This window comes from Octopus sinensis, linkage group LG9 (assembly GCF_006345805.1).
Source record: "Octopus sinensis linkage group LG9, ASM634580v1, whole genome shotgun sequence".
NCBI lineage: Eukaryota > Metazoa > Mollusca > Cephalopoda > Octopoda > Octopodidae > Octopus > Octopus sinensis.
Window position 1 is genome coordinate 67,074,227 of NC_043005.1, and position 25,728 is coordinate 67,099,954.

Below are 25,728 nucleotides of genomic sequence, written 5' to 3' on the forward strand. Positions count from 1 at the left end.
TATATATATATATATATTGTATAGAGGGCATTATTACACATAAATGCCTCACACTAAGAGGGACAAAGTCATTACTACTAAAATTATACTAATCATACCTAAATGCAAGTTGAATGTGAAATCACGGTGATACAGAACTAAATTCATTTTTTAAATGTCTTGCTTTGAAAAACTGCATTTAGGTATGATTAGTATAATTTTGGTAGTAATGACTTTGTCCCTCTTAGTGTGAGGCATTTATGTGTAAAAATGCCCTCTATACAATATAGATATAATTAATTTGTTCAAAAGAAAAAAATTATTTTCGAATTCTTTTCTTTTATGAGGTTTTCACGCTAACTACCCGATAATTTCTTGTTAAGATCCCTTATTAAGAGGTTATCCTTAATTGTTAAACTTATATATATATATATATACATGCATACATACATACATACATACATACATACATACATACATATATACATATATAGAGTAATGACTCGCCATATCGTGGTTCACCTATCGTGGTTTATTATTAAAGCTTGCGCGTCGATCCCTCCGTGGTGTTGTTTTGCATTTATAATAAAATAATTATATACAAATTCTAAAAACAATTTTTAAAAAAAATATACAGTGCAGAACTGTTTCTACTTCGCGCATTCTCACCTATTGCAAGAAGTTTTCGAACGTGACATTCGCGATAGACGAGGGATTGCTGTACACATAGAGAAAAAAGAAGAGGGGGAGGAGGGGGAGGAAGAAGAAGAAGAAGAGCATAAATGGTGTTTTAAATATTACTACATCTGTTTTAGTAGTATTTTATTGATGCGGTCATATACTACATCATAATGTAAATATGCTGCTGAAGATAAAACCTAGAATTTCACCAACTAACATGATGAACAAGTGCTGGTGAATAGGTCATTCTCTAGGTCTTATCATACACATCTATACATGCTTAAAATTTTACCGCAGGATGATGGAATTATACTAAGACGTAATCAATGAATGCCTCAATAAAATGCTACTGCAAGAGCTGTAGTAAAATTTAAACCCCATTTGTGTTCATCTTTCATACCTACGCCGCACCCTAAACAAGCGCTGAGTCGGTTTGGCGGTTTATATTGGATTTGATCTATCTATCTATCTATCTATCTATCTATCTATCTATCTATCTATCTATCTATCTATCTATCTATCTATCTATCTATCTATCTATTTATCTATATATCTAGATAGATAGATACATAGATAGATAGATATATATATATATATATATATATAGATAGATAGATAGATAGATAGATAGATAGATAGATAGATAGATAGATAGATAGATAGACAGATAGATAGATACCTGAAGTACATTACCAATAAATGACAAGTAGTAGGTGTTTACCTTACTGTGAACTCCTTCTTATGGTACCCAGCCAGTTCGAGTGTCCTGTTTGTTAATATACCAAGATTCTAATGAATCCTGTAATTAATCGATATCTATAACAATATGTATATATATATGCATGTCTGTATGCATGTAGGTATCTATCGATCGATGTATATATCACATGCATGTACATACACTCGCACATATATATATATATATATATATATATATATATATACATAGATGTGTATGTATATATATGCATACATGTGTATGCATATATTTGTATGTGCTGTGTGACAGAATCGAGGGGCCAAATAGAATGACTGATCTAGAAGTCGAAAATTGGGGGATTCTACACGAAAAATTTGTCTTAATAGCTCTAAATTTTGGTGCTAAAATTACGATATTTTTTGTTCTCTGACTACACTAGTTATATCCTCTATTGAATACAGTTAACTGCACCATATTCCAGCATGGTTGTTGAGCGTCTAGATGCTACAAAATGACTAAGTGTAAGGAAATATTTTAAATTTCTGTTGATTTCCGAGGGATACGATGTTTTGCGGTATATACTTAATGTTGATCTAATCGATTTCTCCCGCAAAAAATAGAATAACTGAAATTCATGTGGCAATGCAGAAACTAATGACTTTTGCTACTTTAGTGCATCTTTCTTGCTTGACACATTTACTGCAATAATAGTTACGAAAGGCATCTTTTTTCCTTATTCTCTCCTTGCCATTATTCTCTCTAACTTGCTACCTTTCCTAGGTTTCTTAGATATTTGTAAAAGTTTACATTAGGCATTATCATGAGATGCCTCCTCTTCTATTCTTATATATTTTTTCGCTTTTTAATCCCATCTGGTAAGACATTTCTATCAGTTTTATTGTTTTGAAGAAAGAGACTGTAGTTATATTTCCCTGGGAGCTCAACATTTGTGTTGGATCTTACTTCCTTTGAAACGCACTTACGTACGTCACTGATTTCTTAGGGAAAGCCAAAGGTATCACAAAATACTTTTAAGCTTAATAGATTTCTGGGCTTATACGTAAAGTAAATAAATCGATAGCTTTCCTTATTATGGCCATTTATTTTTAGTTTGATTGCAAAAGGAATGAATATGTCACGTACTACACGTTTTAATACATTAACACAATTGTTGGCTAAAATGAAAACTAACAATGTATATCAGATGATATATACGGAATACAATAGATTCTTCTTAACTCTTGCTTCATAAATCAGTGAATATTGAAAGTCAAAAGGAACACTAGCTGTTTCTATAGATATTCATCAAATGCACTTACATTTTCAGTAAGTATTCTTTCCATTGTCTCCTTTATATTAGAGGAAGCAATGAACACTAAAACATATGTATAGATTATACAAATAGTAATATACCCCTCAAACTAAATTTACATAGGATTACTCTGCTATCTCTATCGCTCTTGGACGATTTAGTACAACTGAGAATTCTAGTAAGACAAAATTTGTTCAATATAATACATATATATTGCGGATACAACCCAGTGGGTGACCATTCGACAGGAGATCGAGGGGTTTCTAAATCATTCTTGTGTGATACATTTATCTCGGTATTACATTCTGAAAGTTTTAAAGGCACTGGCGTGGCTTGGCTGTGTGGGAAAAGTTTGCTTCTCAATCAGTTGGTTCCGAGTTCTGTCCTACTGCGTGGTACCTTTAACAAGTGATTTCTATTAAAGCCACGCGCCGATCAAAGCCTTCTAGGTGGATTTGGTGGTTGAAACTGATATCCCGTTGTGTGTGTGTGTATATATATATATATATATATTTATATATATATATAGCTGGCAGAATCGTTAGGATGCCGGGTGAAATGCCTCGCGGTGTTTCGTCCGCCTTCATGTTCTAAGTACAAAGTTCTGAGGTCGACTTTGGCTTTCATTTTTCGGAATCGATAAAATAAGGAACGGTTGAGTACTGGGGTCGCTGGAATAGACCTACTATTTTTTCTGAAATTGCTGGCTTGAGACAAAATTTGAAAGCAGTATCTAAATATGAAGCTGCATTATTTATTTGCAAACGTCTTGCCTCGTTTACCGCACACACATATAAACGTCTATGTGTGTGTGCGTATATTTGTGTGGTGCGTGCTTGTGCGATTATGTCTATAATAATACTTATATATATATATATATATATATATATATATATATGTCTTTGTAAATATATAACATATATATGCATATATATATATATATATTTACCTACACACGCTCATATATTTGCACATAGCATACATTATTCCTCTGTGTGTGTATGTGTATTGGCGTGAATTTCTGTGAATTGTGTATATGTTTGTGTTCATGTGTATGTAAGTGTGTGTATATGAGAGAGAGAGAGAGAGAGAGAGAGAGAGAGAGAAAGAGAGTGTGCATATTTACATTTTGCAAACAGACAAGCCCAATTTACAGCCTATATTCTTCGGCTCAAGTACATTTGGTAATTAGTGAATTTCATTCAAATAATAAAAACAAACATTTAACGTATTTGTCGAAGACTGCACATATTCACACACCCTTAAACAAAATTACACGCAAATTAATAGCCTTTGTAACAAAACAATTAACATTTCTTTGGGCGAGATGTTTAGAATCCTTAAAGAAATCCCCTATGCCAGTGAGGTTGGAGGCCACTGTATTATTTTACTGTGTATAAACTTTGAAAAAATACTGACATTATAATCTTTCTACTCAAAGCACTTACTGTTGAGAATTGCTATTTCTAATGGGTACTTTAATCACTAGAACACTCGCGGTCATCATGCTAATCCATGTTGCTTAAATATGCACCAAATTTCACATCATGCTCAGGTTTCATAACCCACGCTTTTTCTTATCCGCTTGAGAGCCTTCTACCTCCGTACAATTCTTTCACACGTATTCGAGTTCATATTTTTCATACGTATTTCTTATTTTAGGTAATTTGCGAGGAAATATAAGCAACCCCGCAATGGAGCGTCCATGAAAGATTTGATCGGCTGATCTTGATTCTAAACGCGTGATTTGTCCTTTACAGCACGATAAAATATACAATAAAAAAAATTTTATTTTGGGAATAACACCACCGCTGTTTAGCCCTAGGAAGCCTCGACGCTTCCTGTCGGCTTTGACACATTTCCTGTGTCCTTATATTTGTGAAGGGGAGGCAAGCAACCCCGCCAGCCAAGGTGGGGGATGCTTGCCTCCCCTTCACAAATATAAGGACACAGGAAATGTGTCAAAACCGACAGGAAGCGTCGATGCTTCCTAGGGCTAAATTGCGGCGAGGTAATTCCCATACGGGACTGTCACGTTATGTTGACAGTATACAACCAGTCTCTTTTCCCTCCCCCACATTCTCTCTAGTTTCCGTCGTATATTCTTCCTTCTCTCCTCTCTCTCCCTCACTATGTCTCTGTCTTCCCCTCCTCTTTCTCACTGTGTCTCTGCCTTTCTCTCCCTTCCTCTATCTACATACCGCTCCATAACCCCTTTCTCTTTCTTTCATATCATACACTCTCTTTCCCTCTCCCTATCGCTCCATATTCCCCTTTTCTATTTTATATCTTCCTCTCTACCTCCCTCTGTCTTTCTCACTTCCTCTCTATCCTCCCTCCAATCCTCAGTTTAAAAAAAATCGAAGATGGAAAAAAAGTGGGATAGCAAGGAACGTCTGCAGCGAGCGTGGATGTTGCTAGCGGCGATCCTCTAAACAACTTAATTACTGCTGCACTGAAGAACAATGGTTTATGTTGAACCATTGAGCAGATAGAACGGAATAAAATTACTTCATCCTATCCTATGCCCTTCTTGGACCACACATTGACACTCTTGATGTCATCGTGGAAATAACAGTGGCAACGGCTTATATGGGTAGGGAAGATGAAGCCAAAACCAGAAGTCTCGCTGACCCAATGGTCCCACCAAAGAACGGATCCCCCATCCCTGTGAACAACCAGGCTGATAACAATAGGGGAGCTGAAGAAGCAACAACCAGAAATCCACTGTGCCAGTGGTCCTACAAAAGAATAGAGCCCTTACCCCATTTGACAACCAGAGGAAAGCAAATGCTACAACAAGTAAAAGAAGGAAAGCCCACGAGCACACACATAAAGAAGGAAGGGGAGAGAAAGTAAAAGGAAAATATGAAACAACTAAAACGAAACCCCAAACCACCAAATAAAAACAAAAAAAACTCAAATATGGAATCCGAAACCCTAGTGGAGAGAAGGAATTTGGAGAGACGTCAAACACATGCAAATTTTGCCTGCGCGGCAAATGTTGGCATAGAGAAGACAGTACAAACTGTCGGTTTGCTACCTGAGACTCCGCCAAAACTGCAGGGGCCTTAAGGAGAAATACTTCCCAGAAGAATGGCAGCCATCGTCTCCAGAGAGAAAGTATACAAATGCAGAACGCTTCAGATGTTATGCAAAAGGCAAGAGTCTATTTTGTGCATGGCGCTAAAGATTGTGCAGCAGCCAACCTGGCTATATAAAGAGCATACACGGAAACTTGCTCACCACTGCGAATGACCACCACAATCAAGAAACACGGGATGGCCTCGCCAACGCCTGCACAGCTGTCACGCCAATATTTTTATTAAATATTGGAAGCCTGTCGCAATCACAACCACGAAAGCAAAGCTTTTTCCTGCGAGACCTTGCTGCATGCAATGAAGCCCTATGCATATCATTCGTGGAAACTACTCTGAGCCCTAATATAGAGGATGCAGTAGTACACGTACCAAAATATACCAAACTGCGAACAGACAGAAGGAAAAGAGCCATGGTGGAGTTGCTATATACATCCTTGAGGACCTCACAGCCCAGGTCCTACTGTCATGCTCAAATTCAGTATGTGGTGCTGTAATTGAATACATAAGACAACATAATATAGTCATATGCAATGCATATCTCAGACCGGATGCTCTAAACCCCATAGGCAAATTTGAAGATTGCCTCACAATAATTGAAGAAATCGTCATGAAACTGGAACATCATGTGAGCGTATTTCTTATGGGTGATTTCAACTTACCAAATGTCAAATGGCCCGAAGGCCTCATGCTCTCAGGAATGACTCATTGCAAACAAGCACAGTTTGAGTCCTTGCTCAACCTCACCAATGCCATATTCATGGAGCAAGTTGTGCTCAGACCAACTAGGGCGAATAACATTTTGGGTCTCTGCTTCACAGACAATATAGACATCGTTCATGATGTGAAAGTGACGCTGACATTAGTTTAGGATCACAATATAACAGAGTAGTCTGTGTATGCATCAAAAGTAGCCAGAAGTCAAACCCTAAGGCATCCTTTCATTATGCTAAAAAAATAGGCTCAGTACGCTGCAAAATAGGATCCCTCTTCCAAGATCATGACTCCCTCATAGATATCCCTACCAGAATCAGTGAGGTACTGAATGACCAGTTCAAAGGTGTCTTTACCACCCCGTTGGAACACCGATAAGTGAACGAACCAATGGATTTCTTTGCAGCCTCACCTATAACCAGCGAGGCAGTTGCTTTGGTTTACATTGACATTAGTGAAGAAGATATACTACTAGACATAGATAAAGTGGACACAAACTCAACTGCTGGTCCTGGTGGTTTCCCAGCAATCCTCCTTAAATTGTGTAAGCGTTCCCTGGCAAAAACGCTACAGATTCTCTTCCAGAGATTTTTTACAAATGGCAAACTGCCAAGCAAACTAAAGTAGGGAATAATATGACCAATCAATAAGATTGGAGGAAGCAGAGCAGATGTCAAAAATTACAAGCCTATCTCTCTAACTTCAGACATAAACAAAGCCATGGAACTGATAGTTAGACAGAAAATAATCACATTCATTAAGCAAAATGAATTGTTGAGTGCTACCCAGCATGGCTTTCGACCAAGTAGGAGCTGCCTGACCCAGCAATATGACTGGGTGTTGAGGCAGTTAATCAACAACATAAATGTGGATGTAATATATCTTGACTTTGCAAAATCTTTTGATAAAGTGGATCATGGTATGATATGCCACAAACTGCGTGATCGCAGCATAGCTGGAAAACTTGGAGAGTGGTTACATGACGTTCTGAAATATAGAAATCAAGCAGTAGTGTCCAATGGAGCAACCTCAAAGAAAGCACAAATAGCGAGTGGTGTTCCACAGGGCATTGTCTTGGGACTACTGCTGTTTTTAGTGGCCCTCTCAGGTTTGCCCTCAGCTGCCCGGATAGCCATCCTTGATAGCTACGCAGGAGATACGAATGTCTCGCATAAAATACAGAACCCCAGCAATGGTGTACACCTGCAGCAGGAGTTGAAATCAATTTACAGATGGGCTAAGGACAATAATGTGCAGTTTAATTATAGAAAATTCGAAGCCCAGGTCTACCAGCGCCCAACACTGAATATAAAGCTTACAGGTTACACTGACCCACAGGGGATTACAATCCTAGAGCCGGGTATCGACAAGAATGATGATACCACTTTCCAAGTGCACATTACCAGGATGCGACAAAGTGCAGACGACTGGCTGGCTGGATCCTGAGAACCTTCAAAACCAGAGAGAGGGAAACCATTATGGTCCTCTGGATGACATTCGTCCTCAGTCGCCTGGACTACTGCTCCCAGCTATGGTCACCCAACAGCGTAAAATTAACAGAGAAACTTGAAGCGATGCAGCGAAGCTTCAGAAAGAAGATCGTCTCATTGCAACAGATTAGCTACTGGGAAAGGCTGAAACAGCTAAGACTCTACTCCCTGGCTCGAAAGCGGGAAAGATAACCAGTAATATATCTGGAAGATCCCGGAAGGGATTTGCCAAATTTTGGTATTGAAAGCTACACAAATGCCAGAACGGGTCACCACCTCACAGTGCCAAAGATCATAGCAATGCCATCGCGCTTCAGAACCGTTTACTGCAACAGCCCTGGTGTCAGAGGACCACATCTTTTTAATATACACTCAAAGAGCCTGGGGGACTTACACAAAGTGGATGTAGATGCTTTCAATTCAAAACTGAATCTCTTCCTATCGAGATTCCCAGATGAACCTACCTCGCAGCATGAAGTGCAAATAAGGGTAGCAGCATCAAACTCCCTTATTCACCAAATTCTACATATCAGAGGCGGCTCTCAATAATAACAGTGTAGCAAAACGGTGGTCCCCCAGCATGGCCACAGTTTTACTAATGAAACTGATAAAAATAATATGAGCGTATTGCAAGGACACAAATATTTATCATATGTAGATTTTTAAAAAATTAGGAAGTTCGGAAAATCAAACAAGAGATAATTAGGAAAATATTGAAATGTACAAATCTAAACTGTAACAAAATCAGATAACCCGAGGCTCTAAAATTTGCTGCAATTCAGTTGCCAGCCGACTAAAGAGGAAGTGATTTATGTGAGTAGCTTTGAGGCTATGAAACACTGATATTTTATTCACAACTTCCAACAATTTTACTTGTTCAAAACATCCTATTGACATAATTGATTGCTGATTAAAAATCTAAAATATTTACAATTTTGACATGACCGAGGAAAGAAGCTTATATTCTTGTTTGATAACGTTTCGGAAATACAGTACCTATTGTATCACTATTTCTTAAGAGTTTTATTGACTACAGAAAGCCTTGAAAGTGTAATGTAACAGAATATAGAACTGGGAGAATTATAGAAAGTAGTCAAAAGAAATAAATGAGTTTTATAATCCTCCTTTTCAAGAAATCAATATCAAGCCACAGACACTTCAGTAGTTATCGCCTATTGAAATATTTTACGCACCTGTTATAATAGATGACGAATTGATATGATATGGGAAAATGTGCATGAAGATGATACTCTTGATCTCATGTAATTTTACCATTGGTAATTTATATAACAGAATTAGACAATTAAAAGATAGCCATTACCACAACAGATAATTCACATCAGGTAAGTTTTTCATTTCTTGCGAGTCATAACTTGCTATGCCTACGACAATTTCTAATTTAAGGAGACAATTTCTAATTTAATACTATTAACAGTGAAGAATATATTACAGTCTATAATTCATATCCTAGCAAAATTTAAATTAACACTTGTTTTATTTTTAGTTGATCTTTATATATATTCTAATGGACATATAAAATGTGATAGGCGACTAATGAAGAAAGAGTTACAATGGCTCCACTAGCCAAACACATTAATCAGTGTTTGATAACTTGGTGAGGAAAACAGTCATTGTTTGAAATACAAAATAGGTAATCATGCTGCTTGATTAATAGCAAACATTGATTTATACATAGGCTCAAAGCAGTATGAATAAGATATGTCGAGGGACAGAAATTATAATTAGATATGTTCATGCCAATCTAATGCAAGTTAACGATATATGTAAAATAAATCTAAAGAGATCACGTATAAGTTTGGTTTACAGAAATAATATCCCTGTTCGTATAATCAATGAGGTGTACTAAGCACAAAGGAGAATAATGAATGATAAATAAAATTCTGAAATTGTCGTGTCTTTTTTAATGCTATGAACCCGGTAATTAAATTGACATAGTTTCAACAATTAAACTAAAACTGCTAAAGGTTTCTAGTTTTAAACAGCTGACTTTTATTAAAATTTGTAACTATAATATGATAAAAGTGAATATTTTCAACATAGTTCGTATTTTAATTACTTCGGTGAAAAGATAACCTTATTAGTGATTCGCAAAAAATATGAATTTTTGAGTTAATAAATTAAGTAAATTGGAAACACTCGCTTGAGTTGATGCAGTAACACATAGACACATAAATACATACATCTATAAGTATGTATATATATATATATATGTGTGTGTGTGTGTATGTGTATGTGGGGGGGATGTCTGTACATGTATACATATATATACATGCATGTATAAACACGCACGCATATATATATATATTCCTTACACTTTTACTTGTTTCTGTCTCTGGGTTATATACATTCTAGAGCACCGCCTACTCACGTACGCAAGCACATGCGCACGCACAGAGACGCGCACACGCGCGAGCACACACACATCTTTACGTTTCCGACAGATTAATACCAAGTAGTGTAAAGAATTGCTGTAGTATATAAACTACTCACTGCATTAGTTAACTTTAATATGTTTTCCCTCTATGCCACTACTGTTACCAGTAAAGGTTATATATGTCTCTCTCTACGCTTGGCAAACGAATTTGATTGAACGGATTATATTCCCAATCCCTCGAGGGAGAATTGAATTTAGGTATGACGTCAAACCTAAAAAATGATAGATTACAATTTAATCCTGAAGACCAGTGAAGACATTGACAGATAGATCAGAGAAACCCTGAAATATACAAATTTCTTTGAATAGACATCAGAGAAGCCAAAAGGAAATTTTGTTTCTTTCCAATTACGAAAATCCTATTAAAGTTATCACTAAAAAGCAAAACCAATGTTACTGACACAACATCAAAACATTATTAAAAACTAATTAATCTAGAATGTAGAATTGTATTGTTTTTTACTTTATTTTATAGGAAATAGTAAATAGGAAAATATTGAGCATGCTGTTGAAAAGAATCATAACTGAAGCAATACTGCAATGAACCAGTAGTCGTGTTATACAATCAGCCATTTAGTTTTAACATAAGGTTACAGTAACAGTAAGCACATAATCTTATTTTCAATATTTTGTAAAGGTTAAATTTTAAGTTATTTTAACACTTGTGGACTCAGAATGAGCTACTCTATGAACGGTAACATTCTAGCTGTGACCATCTCGTCATAAACATAAGTGCTGTAAACAGGACTAAATTAGATTCCTCACAGCATCCTATTACATGGAAAATTAACTGTTAATTCTAGTAGGACAGGGAACCATGTTAGAAGTTATCCTGAACAGCTGGGTTAGAGATTCACTTCATTGATGTTGTAATTGTGTACCTTGAGATCTATTTGATCATCACTTCTATTTCATGCAATGTTGTGTGCACGCCCCCAGACGATGAAGTAGGCTAGCCCAATACGTAGATATACAGGAAGAAGTCTAGACGTCAGGAGAGTAGAGGAGCAGAGTAGGAGTTTAGTAGAGGCCATCCGAACGTGCGACATAACATTCAAACTTATAGAAATTTTGTTAGTGTGCTTTTAAGAGACAGGCGAGCAATTCTCGTAAAATTATAAAAGTTACCGACAATAGAAAGACACAACACTTTTTACAAATAAAATATTATACAAGACAGTATATTTAATACAAAATAAATATCATAATAGAAAGTCAAAGCTTATTGCTATATGCTGAAAAATTTATGATGTTTATTATTATTATTGTATGATTACGTAGACCACACAGTCCTGAATGCAAAAATAATTAGAGTATTTTTTTTTCTTTTCGTCAATTTGTATTCACCACGGTAGATATATTAAGTAGAAATGCACTTTATCAGTAAAATTATAAGAGGTACAGTTTTTTTTCTAACAAATTAATATGATCTATAGCTGGAAGATAACAAAATTGTAGTTAAGAAATGTTTTGGATGAAATTTCATGTACCATAACTATCCAAATAATATTTGTATTTGTATTCGATTTAACAGCATGAAAATTATATAACTGAAACAAAGTGAAATCCAATTTTCATATTAGTATACATTACAAGAGTACTAGCAACAGTAGAGATACAAAATGTTATGGGGATATCAAAGCAAGTTTATACAGTAATTTATTGGACACATCAATTTTATTAGGCAATGGAGTTCGTTTTTATAAATACAACTGAGAAAACACTTTTACAATTCTTTTAAAAGTTTAATTCTTACTCTCCTTCTTAGACTAATCGTCTGCTTATTTCGACTTCTCTACCGTTCGCAAGCTTCCCGTTCTTTCTGACACTTTTCTAACAACATAAGCATTATTCGGAGAGAACTCGGCGATTGTAAGATTGTGCATTGTTCATATTTACAACTATAGAGTCTAAGAAAAGCTAGTCATTAAGATTATCATTCCATAGACTATTAATCGCACCATTACATTAGAGAATAGGCTTTCCTAGTAATTCTTAATAATATGTTTACACTACGCTTTAATCGGTTTAATTTGTGATCCTTAGCAGATGTTTTATTCTTGTATGAGTGCAGACAATCTAGTGTAGAGGAAAATATTATAAAAAGATATTCTCTACAGATGCGTTTACTCTCAGCTCTGTCATTTGTTTCAATTTTGGTGGTGAGTTATTCTGTTATGAAATTTCTACTCACTGTATGGTGATGAAATGAAAATATCTTTTGTATGAATAATTGAACCTAAGGCTGCTTTATTCAAATGTAATGTTTATGTACGTCGGTACACATAAAGAGGTATTGACATATGCATAAATGTACACGTATATACCAAATGAACTCATCACAGTTTCAGGTTTCCAAATTACTTTCGAAAGGCACTTATCTAAGATGCAACACAGCATTTGTTTATGAAACGAACCTCTTACTCACGCAGTCATACCAGCCTGCATATATACATATTCATCCATCCCTCCGTTCATCCATCTATCCATCCAGACATCCAGCCAGCTATGCAAGCATGTATGCATACACACATACTTATTATACATACATACTTACATACATATAGACAAACAAGAAGACATGCATATGTACAAGTGAGTGTGCGTTCGTACGTATAGCTATAAAGGAGCGTGTACAAACACTCGCTTTCTCTATAAACCGAAAACCTAAAATATGATAACTAAAAGTCAACTAGAACAGACATTCTAACTAATTTTCTTTGTTGCAATCGGCTAAATCATTGTCAATATAATGTCTCAAAGCGTCATTCAATAAACCTGATGGGTAGAAATCTATTAATACATCACGTATTGGCTTTTTTCTTGAATAATTTCAATTCCAGAAGCATTAGTCTATGTAAACTTTCTATATAATGAATGATAAATCATATAATATTATATTGGTGTTTCATTAGTCATTATGTTTCAAGCAAGAGATAAAATTTCTGAAATCAAAGACATGAAAGGGAAAACCTCCGTTTATTAAGATCAGTGACCATATATTATTTTTTTACACTATCATTTTATTTAGGTAATATTAGTTAGCCAAAAGACTAGAACTAATTATCGTTAAATTGCATTATATATATAAATTATGTGCCATTACGTCCAGTCCACTGATCTCAAAGCACTTTAGTGTCGCTACGGTTGCTTTTCAAATCTGAAATGGCTGACAATCTCCTTAGCCGACATCAATCACTATTTCACTGTAGTTAACGTTATATTGTTTAATATAAACAGAATTATGACTTAATTAAATTGAAGTCATTAATTACATCCTCTTCAGTAAGAACTGCGCCGCATAGAAGAGAGTACACATCAGGATTAATTATAATGTAACCTGATTTCGTGTTTTACTCGTCAACATCTCGCATCTACGCAAATAATGCTTCTATAAAAATATATATATGCCACATTCACAATCTAATTCTGCACCTGAAATATAGAAAAGGCACTGGTGTGTGTCGGAAGAAATCGATATTATGTGACTCGCAGTATAGAAAATCTCGACGAAAAGAAACCGCAGGGTCATTTTAATTTTCCTTGTGTTTGCAGCTGATTTCTATATATCAACGCCTATGAATTAGACATCATTTCAAAACATCGGATTTCTTTCATCAGTGATAAATTCGGATCATTTTATCAATTAAGAGAAATAAATTCAACGCAAATTAAGAGCAGCAAGCTTTTCAGAGAAATAATAAGAAAGCAACCATATTATCATATATGCAGTTATCATGTACTATTTTAAAGAAAGCAATATCTCACTGAAAATTTAAAGCATTTGAAATAATAAATAGATAAATAAATTGTCTTTTTCTGTGTCTTTCTTTCTAGTTTTCTGTTCACCTATCTACCTCAGAAACTGCTACAGGGTTAAGAATACATAATCACGGGTTTCCAGCTGCAGCTGATAAGTCACCGTTCAGAAATCCGCCAACAACATAAAAAGTCCGTTGCAGTAGACATTACTGTTATCTATCAATATGAGCTTCGAATATTGCTGCTGTGAAGTCGTCAATTTCTCTGCATTGATCGACAACCGAAATCTCAACACATATTCCACTGCAGCAATTAATACTGCCTTTAGTATTATCGATTACAATTTTTATTTTCTATCTCCACACAACAAAGTACATAATACATTGATAAAGTCTATAGAGAAAATAAAGTAAGAACGTAAACATCGTATATATTTATCGACATATCGGCTTGGGCAGATTTGTGCGTAACAAATTAAATATGTTTTTATGCATATCATATATAATAAAAGATTTATACATCCACATAGGAAAAATTTCGTATGTTATGGATAGGATACACAGGAATCCGTATAGAATGCAGTATTCTTTTGCCGAAGTAATATCATTCTGGTATAAGGCAAAAGCCATATATTAATAGTGTGATGCTAAGGTTATTTCGATGTATCGTGATATATCAGATTTTAATATTGAAATTATATCTTCGCAACTATAAAAACTATTTAAAATATTTGCCTCTTGACCACCAGAACGTCATAGTTCTGTTGGTGAACACTCGTGATACGACTTGTGCGCATTTTAAACCTCTGGGAACATATACCTTGGAAAACCTGAATACAGATGATTCCTTCCTGAGATAAAACAGAAGGGAAATTAAATATTGAATAGCGAGGAATAAGAAAATCGAGCCAATACAACACTAGCATATTAAATATCAACGCAATAAAGATGTGAAGGAAGCTAATGTCGGTTGGATTTGAAAACAGCGCGAAGAAAGCCAGAACACGTGCTTCAAGTTATTCGGTCTAAAGTGCGAATAATCTTATTTATAACTCATTAGCTTATTAGTAAAATTATTAGCGGCTAAAAGCGACAATTATGGATTAATTCACACACTCTAAATTTCGATGCGATATGCATAGAGAAAGATATTATACATATTTCTTTATGCCATGCATGATGCTAATAAAATAATATTGATAGATTGATTTTTCGAACATAAATATGGATCAAGGTACGAAGACCGATTGATCTTAGCAGAAGAATGAAGCAAGGAGTTGAAGCATTGCTGATTTTTCTCCCTCTCTCTATCTGTATATCTACATATCTGTCTATCTAGTTATCTGTCTTTCCCTGTCACCTACACACTATAGCACACACACACTCTCTCTCTCTTTCCCTATATCTATTTATCTGTATATCTGTCTCTAACTCTCTCCCTCTATTTATCTATCTATATAAATATATATATATACCCGTGCATTGCATGTTCTGGAGTGCATAGATAATCTGAGTTGAATATAAATCCTTCGATCGAAGGTTCATGCTAGAACGATCTTCAGGCAAGAACTGTTACAAATGTATTTCGTGTTATATTCATATAAGTTGTTAATTTTGTAGTTTCAGGATTACAACTATTTATGGCCTCCTTATTCGTGGTCGTTGAGAGGTTATTTCATTTCGTCAGGGATTATACAACCTAATATGATGTTTAGTAACCTTCTAAATTAGGACTTTGAGAATAGTGATGACTTCTTCAATTAAACTTACATATATAGCAACTGAAAAGTGTTGATCACAATATCTGTTTTCTCCATAACAGGAATATAGATCACAATAAATTAAAGACGTAAAAATGTATATATTCCATACATAATTATGTTGAATCTAAATCTAAGTATAAATGTGTATTTAATATATATATATGTGTGTGTATGTGTGTGTGAATCAGTATATATGCCACTAACATTTAGCGAATAATTTGTATATATATAGTTGTACATTTGTATGTTGCTCATATAAATATGAGAAATACACTAACATTCATATATACATGCATTGTAAACATGATACACAGGCAGATATGCCGTGTTCACATTTGTGCTCGTATATACTTACATGAACATATGTGTGTGTATGTATGTATATTCATATATATATATATACGTATGCATGTGAGTGCGTATGTATATTCACATTAATGGCATATAGACAAGTATAAGAACACATATATACAAACATATTTATATATATAAACGTACATGCATATAAATTTCCCACACAACACACATAGATAAGCGCACACGCGCACTCAGACACACACACACACACACACATATACATATATATATTGATAGATATGGTAAGACAACAAAAGAATGGAAGAGACCTCGATATTATAATAGAGGAATTTATCTGTAAATATAATATGTGACAATTATTCGGTAGCCATTATAAAACTCCGAGTTTCGGATGTCAGGGCGCAAACCCACGCCACAATCTCTTCAGTTATCTGGCAATCGAAAAAATGCTATGAAAATGACTGTTTATATATGTTTATATGTATATATGTATGTATGTATGTATGTATGTATGTATGTATGTATGTATGTATGCATGTATGTATGTATGTATGTATGTAAGTATGTATGTATATGTGTGCTAGTATGTTGATAAATACAATATGGTGCATCAGAACAACTGATGGAATTCTTCATTAGTGTATTTATTTATATACTGGCAAAGGTATTCTTCACATTTAAAGGCTTCTCTTCATGCATATCAGTGTGCTAGTTAATTATTTCCTACTTTATTAGTCATATACAAATCGGTACCCTATCAAACTCATTCGCATTCTTATGTGCAAGTATGATACATAATCAAATTCGGGTTTTGCAGTGTCTTGTGTACTCCACTATCCAATGTCATACGATGTGGGGCGCCAATTACAAGATAGGTTAGTATGCGGGATACGAGCCAAATATTAGATTAAAACATAAATAAGCGGGGAAAAGATATGCCGTTCACAGTTTGGTAAGTCATGCAGGTGTTACGCCAAAAAGTCCAAATTACTACGCTGAAATATTTTGCAACCATGCTTTGTACCTCATCAATATCCCGCAATGTTTTTATACATATGCATGGATATACTCATACATACATACATAATACATATATATATATATATATGTATATATATATATATATACACATATACATATATTTATGTGTATATATATAATATATATATATATATATATATATATATATATTATATATATATATATATATACATACATATATCTATATAATCATATGTATATCTATATATACACACAGCACGCACACAAATATGCAGGATCGCCATTTTACACGTTTAATTTTGCGCATACGCATTGTTGTTTTTGTCGACTACACAGAAATTTGAAAACGATATACTGTACTGCTTTGCACTCGAGCTGGTAGCTCCAAAACGAACGGACGGTGAACACACAGAATAACCATTGGCTTGTCGAGAATGATGAAAATCAAACATCCAGTCAACATCATCTTCCCCCACGGCCTCAGACTCACCATGGATGTCTACATCAAGTGCCTTGAAGAGTTAGTACTGCGCTGCCTCAAGAGGGTAACCTGTGGAAGACCCTGTATCCGCAACAGGACTCTGCACCATGCTACGCAAGCAAGGGAACCCAGTCATAGCTATCAAACAATTTCTGCGACCACCTCATCCCTAAAATCTGGCCACCTAACTCCACAGATGGCAGCATCCGTGATTATTATGTGTGGAGCGCAGTTAAGCGAGAGACCAACAAAACGCCTTGTAACACCAACATTAAACTGAAGGCAAGGATTATGACAGCATTCACCAACTTAATCAGGGAAACCGTCCAGAAGTGTTGCAGGAGATTCCGAAGTCGTCTGGAGCCGAAGTTGAAGACTATGGCGATTTTATTGAATAAATCTAGTCTTTAGTATTTCAAGCTATTTTTATGTAATTTTTGTAAGTGTATTTGTTAAAATGCGAATTCAGTGTTATTATGATTTATGCGAAATTTAGATGACAATATATTCACCGCACACAGTATATGTCCATTTAAATGTGGCTGTTCTGTTAGAACAAACTACACTGCGGTAGATAACATGAGAGCAATTCTCATATTGGCTTTTGTTGCAAATTGGCCACTTGGTATGTATTGCAGTGTAGTTTTGTTTTAACAGAACATCGACGTCTAAGTGGGCATAAATATTACCTATCGGTTTTAATATTGTTTCTGTCACTAATAAATATTTTATATTTGTATGTTTGTGTATATGTATGTGTATGTCTATATTTATATATGAATTTGGCGCCATGATCAAGAATATCGTTGGCTTTACTCTGGTGTAGCCGAGCTGTTTCCTCATGAATATGTGAAGACATTCCTTGCTGTGTGGCCAGGATTTTATGTCACACTCGAAAACATATCCTATCATAAATTTTTTAACACGTTTCTATTCACTGTAATGATCTCTTCCTAAAATGTTTGCTCTGTATATAATCGTGTATAGGTATCTATTTAGAGTGAATTCATAGAAAATTGCATTAAATAATAAAAATGAAATCAGCTATAAAAAAAAAAAACTATTCACATACGTTGATAATGTCCACTGTTAATGTCATGTGGAATGTGATAATGGGTGAAAATTGATAATTAACATCGAATGAGATATGATAATTGCAAATTTGAATTGATAATCTTGAGTGAAAATAAATAATCTTGAACAGCAAATGGTAATGACGAATAGAAACTGGTAATACTGAATGGATCGAGATAATTTTAAATGAAAATTCATAATTGTAAGTGTGAAGTGGTACTGTTGAAAGGAAAGTAATGGCGTTGATTAGAATATGTTAATGCTGAGCTGGAGTTATAATGTTGAGTGATAAATATTACTGAACGGATAGTGATACAGCTGAATTGGGTGGTGGTATTCTGAATTATTTAGGATTTAATAATAATCTTTTCTACTCTAGGCACAGGGCCCGAAATTTTAGGGGAGGAAGCCAGTCGATTAGATCGATCCACTACGAAATTGGTAATTTAATTTATCGACCCCGAAAGGATAAGATGCAAAGTCGACCTCGGCGGAATTTGAACTCAGAACATAAAGACAGACGAAATACCTATTTATTTACTACCCACTAGGGGCTAAACACAGGGGGGACAAACAAGGACAGACAAACGGATTAAGCCGATTATATCGACCCCTGTGCGTAACTGGTACTTATTTAATCAACCTCGAAAGGATGAAAGGCAAAGTCGACCTCGGCAGAATTTGAACTCAGAACGTAACGGCATACGAAATACCTATTTATTTACTACCCACAAGGGGCCAAACACAGAGAGGACAAACAAGGACATACAAACGGATGAAGTCGATTATATCGACCCCAGTGAATAACTGGTACTTATTTAATCGACCTCGAAAGGATGTAATGCAAAGTCGACCTCGGCGGAATTTGAACTCAGAACGTAGCGGCAGACGAAATACCGCTATGCATTTCACCCGGCGTGCTAACGTTTCTGCCAGCTCGCCTATTTTAATAATAATGCATATACAATGTTCATGAACACGTGCACACACACACACACGCACACATATATAATATATATATATATATATATAATATATATATATATATATATATATATATATATATATATATATATTTACACCAACACACATACATACATATATATATATAAATATACACACAAACACACACACACACATATATATATATATATATATATATATATATATATATATATATATATATATATATATATATAGGTATATAGATGTATGTGTATATATATTCATATATATAGGCATACATATAAGTAATTGCCCTGTGTGGGGGACGGGTCTTAGTAAGTGAGTGGGTCTAAAAGTATTACACCTTAGTCTCGGTGATCCGCAGATAAATGTCTTTTGTACCCTAATGCAGATATATATGTTTAAATGAAACACATAACTGAAGCATTTAGATTTTCGAAGTTGCTCTCCTCAATGTGTTCCCCACACCATGCTTAATCTCGCTCACTTCTAATGCTCTTTATTAACCTATTATATTTGGTCTTCTTATTGTTACATATACGCCAGAGTTTTCACAAGTATTTCCAACTGAGGAATCAGAAATCGCCACATATCAAGTGGATATGTATGGAATGACTCGTACATATTTAACTTTGCAAAAGACAATCAAAGTTGAATATCTCTGAAATGAACTTAACATTTAGAAGCCTGTCACGGAACCACTTCACGACGCTCGACCCGCTACACAAAGTACCGAAAAACGCTGAGGTCCCACCATACCATATTAGAAAATGAAATGATACATTAGAAAGCGCTAAGTATACTACTTGGTGATCAAGGCCGGAATGCTTTTGATCATAGTTTTAATAGTGCAGTGTTTACGGAATCTCAACAAGGAAAACTAGTTTGGGTTCGTGAATCACCATGTCACTTATTATTAAGTACTATTGCAAAATACTTATTTAAGTATATGTCCTCCCTGAGCTTTACAGAAAAAGTAGTAAAACCTTTCATAACTCACACAATATCACCTTAAAATAGACTCTGAATAGTGAAGTCCACGTTTATACGATGGCAATAAAAAAAAAATGGAAAATAAGATCTTCAAATCTGAAATGCTTTCGCTGAGGACTCCTTGAATTTGAACAATTACATTCAAACTGAAATTTTTTTGTCACTTAATTTTTTAGACCCTCTAATATCCAACTATTACATTAAAACTGAATTTTTTCTTTCACTTATTTTTTCAGACCCTGTAATATCCTGTGTGTAATTTTATACTCGTATAGGCTATGCGTCTAATTTCTACATTCATGTATTCCTAACGCTCTTTGCAAAATGAATATATGCGCGCGTGTGTGTATCTGTTCGATATTACATAACCGTTGCTCTCATTCATTCTTTCACTGATTATCTATTTTACCCATCTTACGAAATACTGCATTATATATAGTACAGGCTTTGTTATATCAATCTACTACAAGTTTGCACAAACAATTATCTAATTTTGGGTTTTCATTTATTTGCAATCGCTAATGTATGTAATTTAGTTCTATATAGTAATTTTCAAATGAACACAGCCTGTTGATCAACTCGGTATAATGTCTTGTATATAATAATAGTATGATAAGGTGAGCACGTTTCTGAGAGTACCGAAATATTGTAAACTGGCAAAGCTTCCTCTATTCTGCGATGTAGGTTTTCCTACAAAAACAACATTGAAAGTATTTTCTCGTGTAAAATGAATTAATTTTATCCAAAGTGTGCTAAAGGATATTCCTGATGCTATCATTACGAAATCCAGATCACCAAACAAGTATATCTAGATATTGATCGGTGTTTTTTCAAAACAAGTCTCTATCGCGAATATTTTACGTACAGCGAATCAACGACCCGTTTTTATAGTAACAGTGCCTGTTTTTGTAGTAACAGGGATCCAATTGTTATTACTAGTTTGCTAGCTGACCACGAGGAGGGACTGACATCGACACCCCAGTGTGTATTTTTGGACGCATGGTTGAAGACATTCATTAGACAAAGTCGGTTATATAGAAAGAGCAGCACAATTTAACAGACAAAATAAAATGTGTAAGATATTTCATTTGACGAATGAAAAATAAAAATCCGGTCTGCAACTACCTGTTGAGATACAGTCTATAATTACCCTCAGTTTATAGTGTGCGTAAGATTTTCGTATGTATTTATGTAATATTTCAACTGATACACACTTATACAAACTAAATTTTCTGTCACTCTCTCTATCTCCGTCACTTTACTTTTCTTTCTTTATCTCTCACACACGGACACACACAGATGTGTATATTCAAAAGGATATTAACGTAGATGGTTTTGCATATGTGCATAATATTATTTCAGTCCATATATATATATATATATATATATATATATATATATATATATATATATATATATTATATATATATAAATATACATATATATCTACCTATCTATATATATATTATATATATATATATATATACATACATATACACATACATATATATATATATTATATATTTAGGCATATATATATATATGTATGTAAAACTAATATACGCATACATATTAATATATAAGTACATACACACGAACACATGCATGTGTATATATGTATATGTGTATGTGTGTGTGTTTATAAGCAGAGAGAGGGGAGGCAGAGAAAGACGGGACATAGACTGATAAACAGAGACAAAGAGAGATACATAGACTGACAGATAGATAGATGGATATATATATATATATATATATATATATAATAAATAGATAGATATAGACGAAAGGAGAGAAAGGTGTAGAGATACTTGTACTTCTATATGATTCTATGTGTGACTGCATTGATAATCCGCCGTCAAATATACAAGAGGCAGATGTGAAGTTGTTGACCATGCATTGGGGTACATCCGAGTGAAGGTAGTAGTTACTATGACACACCATATCATAAGGAATTCTCATTTCCTGATTATGCTAGCCGCCGTTGTTGTCTCTTGAGGTCCCTAGCTTTCATTATATTGAAGCAAAATATAAGTGCATGTCCGTGTGCATGTGTTCGAGTGAGAGTGCTTGTGACAGTGAAGGTGTGCGTGTGCATGTACGCGCTTGTGTGTGTATGTGTGTGCGTGGTGCGTGTGTGTGTGCTACTCCAGGCTGCAAATAATCTTACGCATACATTTACACATTTTAAATACCATGCTGGAAGCAATAAGTATACGTTCATTAATAAACACACACATATATGCATGCACGTATACACATACCCATATACATACAAGCATACATAAAAACATACATACACACATACGAATATATAAATACATATATACAAATATACATAATATATATATATCTACCTATCTACCCATCTATCTATCTATCTATCTATCTATCTATCTATCTATCTATCTATCTATCTATCTATCTATAAGCACACATTCCTATATATATATATATATATATATATATATATATATTATATATATAATATATATATATATATAAATAGATGAGTGTATTTTACCTTGTTAACAAACACATGTGTCGAAAGTAAAAACATTGATTTACACCTGCGTTAAACTCCATTATTTATTCATATATATATATATATATATATAGTATATAGACACAAGCATATGAATATATATATATACAGAGAGAAAAGGAGAGAAAGAAGAGTGTAGGGCCAAAAAGATAGAGAGACGAGCAGACGCAGTCATGCACGTCGGTATGCAACAGAACAAGAACGATATATATATATACACACACATTTATATATATATATATATGCAGTAGAATATCTTTATGCATCACAATTAGATGATTCACGTTATCGCTGCACGCCGTTTCCTACAATATGATGTTGTGGCGTTAATTATAAGCGTCTGCACGCGCACGTACTTTATATGATTGTGTGCGTGCATTAATGTGAAACTATGTGCATTCGTCACATGATTTTTGAATATTTTTCGCCTCTTCTGCTCAGGGTTACCGTCTTAGTGTTTCTTCAGCTACATCTGCAGAAGCCCTGAAGATCGTATATATTGACGCGTTTGTTTCCATCTCTCTTTATATCCCTCTCTCTCTCTCTGTCTCTCCACACGCTCACTCTCACACACGTTCACTCACACACACACGCATACATATATCCATTCATAATGCAAGAATATATATGCATATATATCTGTACACACACAAACACACACACACACACACACACACACACACATATAGATATGCACACGTATATGTACATAATATATTCGTATACATTCATACATGCATTCATATACATATTTATACACACACACTTATATATTTTTATATATATATATATATATATATATATGTACATGCATACAAACAAACACACAGACATATATATATATATGTACATGCATACAAACACACACACACACACATATATATATATATATATACATACATACATATATCTATATGTATATATATATATCTGTATATAGATAGATAGACAGACAGACAGACGGATAGATAGATAGATAGATAAATAGATAGATAGATAGATAGATAGATAGATAGATAGATAGATAGATAGATAGATAGATAGATAGATATCACAGTATTGCTATAGCTAAATAGCGAATGTTGTTTTGAAGCAGGAGAGAAAGGGGGGAGAAAGAGAGAGAAAAAAAACAAGAGTGAGAGAGAGAATGGGACACAAAAGGAGGCATTGAAATGAAGATAGAAAATGTTGATCTGCAGTACTTCTTATGCAGTATTTTACTGGGTCTTGGTGAGTAGAGGACGGAATGCGAAATTTCACTGGTCAACATAATACTGTATATCAAAATGTAGAAGCATTATATTGCAGGGATTTTATGCATTGGTTCGAATTTCATAATTCATGTAGAGTATATCGCATAGGAATAGAGCTAACAATCCATGATGATAGTGTTTATAATACCGTGATTAATAATTTTTTTATATCTAACAACACAATAAAACAACATTAATAATAACAATAATAATAATAATGATACCAACAATAATAATGGTGAGGCTATCAAATTTTGGCAGAAAGCCAGTAATTTCAGGAAGGGGGTAAGTTGATCGTATCGCCCCCAGTTTTTAACCGGAACTTATTTTATCGACCCTGATAAAATAAGAATAGTGATAAAATCAACAGACAAATAGATTGATAGATAGCAAGATAGATAGATAAGGTAGATAGATAGATAGATAGATAGATAGATAGATAGATAGATAGATAGATAGATAGATAGATAGATAGATAGATAGATATACTCACAGACAGAATCGCAGCTATATGAATAGATATATAAATAGATAAATACTCCGACCGACGTACAGGCAGATAGGCAGATATAGAGGCAGACAAACAGAGAGGCATGCAGACAGGCAGACAGCCTGACAGACAGATAGATGGATAGATAGGTAGAAAGACAGACAGACAAATAGATAGATAGATAGATAGATAGATAGATATATAGATAGATAGATAGATAGAGAGAGAGAGAGAGATAGAGAGAGAGAGAGGTTGACAGACTGGTAGGTAGGTAGATAGATAGACAGATAGACAGACAGATAGACAGACAGTTAGATAGATAGATAGATAGATAGATAGATAGATAGATAGATAGATAGATAGATAGATAGATAGATAGATAGATAGATAGATGAGTCGTCGCATGGAATACTAGCTAATTATAATAAGAAACTTGAAATGAGAATCAACAATGGTGGAGTTGTGGCATTTATTGTTGTCGTTATCATTGCTGCCGTCTTGTAATTCCTTGTTTTGTATATCTATTTTAAAATATATATTAACGAAGACCTACAAATTTTATAATGAATGAAGCTATCAGTTTTCTTTATTAGGTATATTAACTGAAATTCGAAAGATGCAACATCACATTGCTTCGGAATAAACGAAGAAGGAAA

At 34.4% G+C, this 25,728-nt stretch overlaps 1 protein-coding gene across 5 annotated transcripts in view; it reads right to left on the reverse strand.

The window, feature by feature from the left end:
* LOC115215680 overlaps positions 1-25,728 on the reverse strand; it is a 334,565-nt gene that overhangs the window by 307,446 nt on the left and 1,391 nt on the right. The window contains exon 1 of one of the 5 annotated variants that reach the window (XM_036506021.1): positions 25,076-25,094. The exons of the other annotated variants lie outside the window; for them this stretch is intronic. The gene's annotated coding sequence lies outside the window, so the exon portion shown is untranslated. Of the gene's footprint in view, positions 1-25,075; positions 25,095-25,728 lie in introns of those variants that run through there. 5 annotated transcript variants of the gene reach the window in all.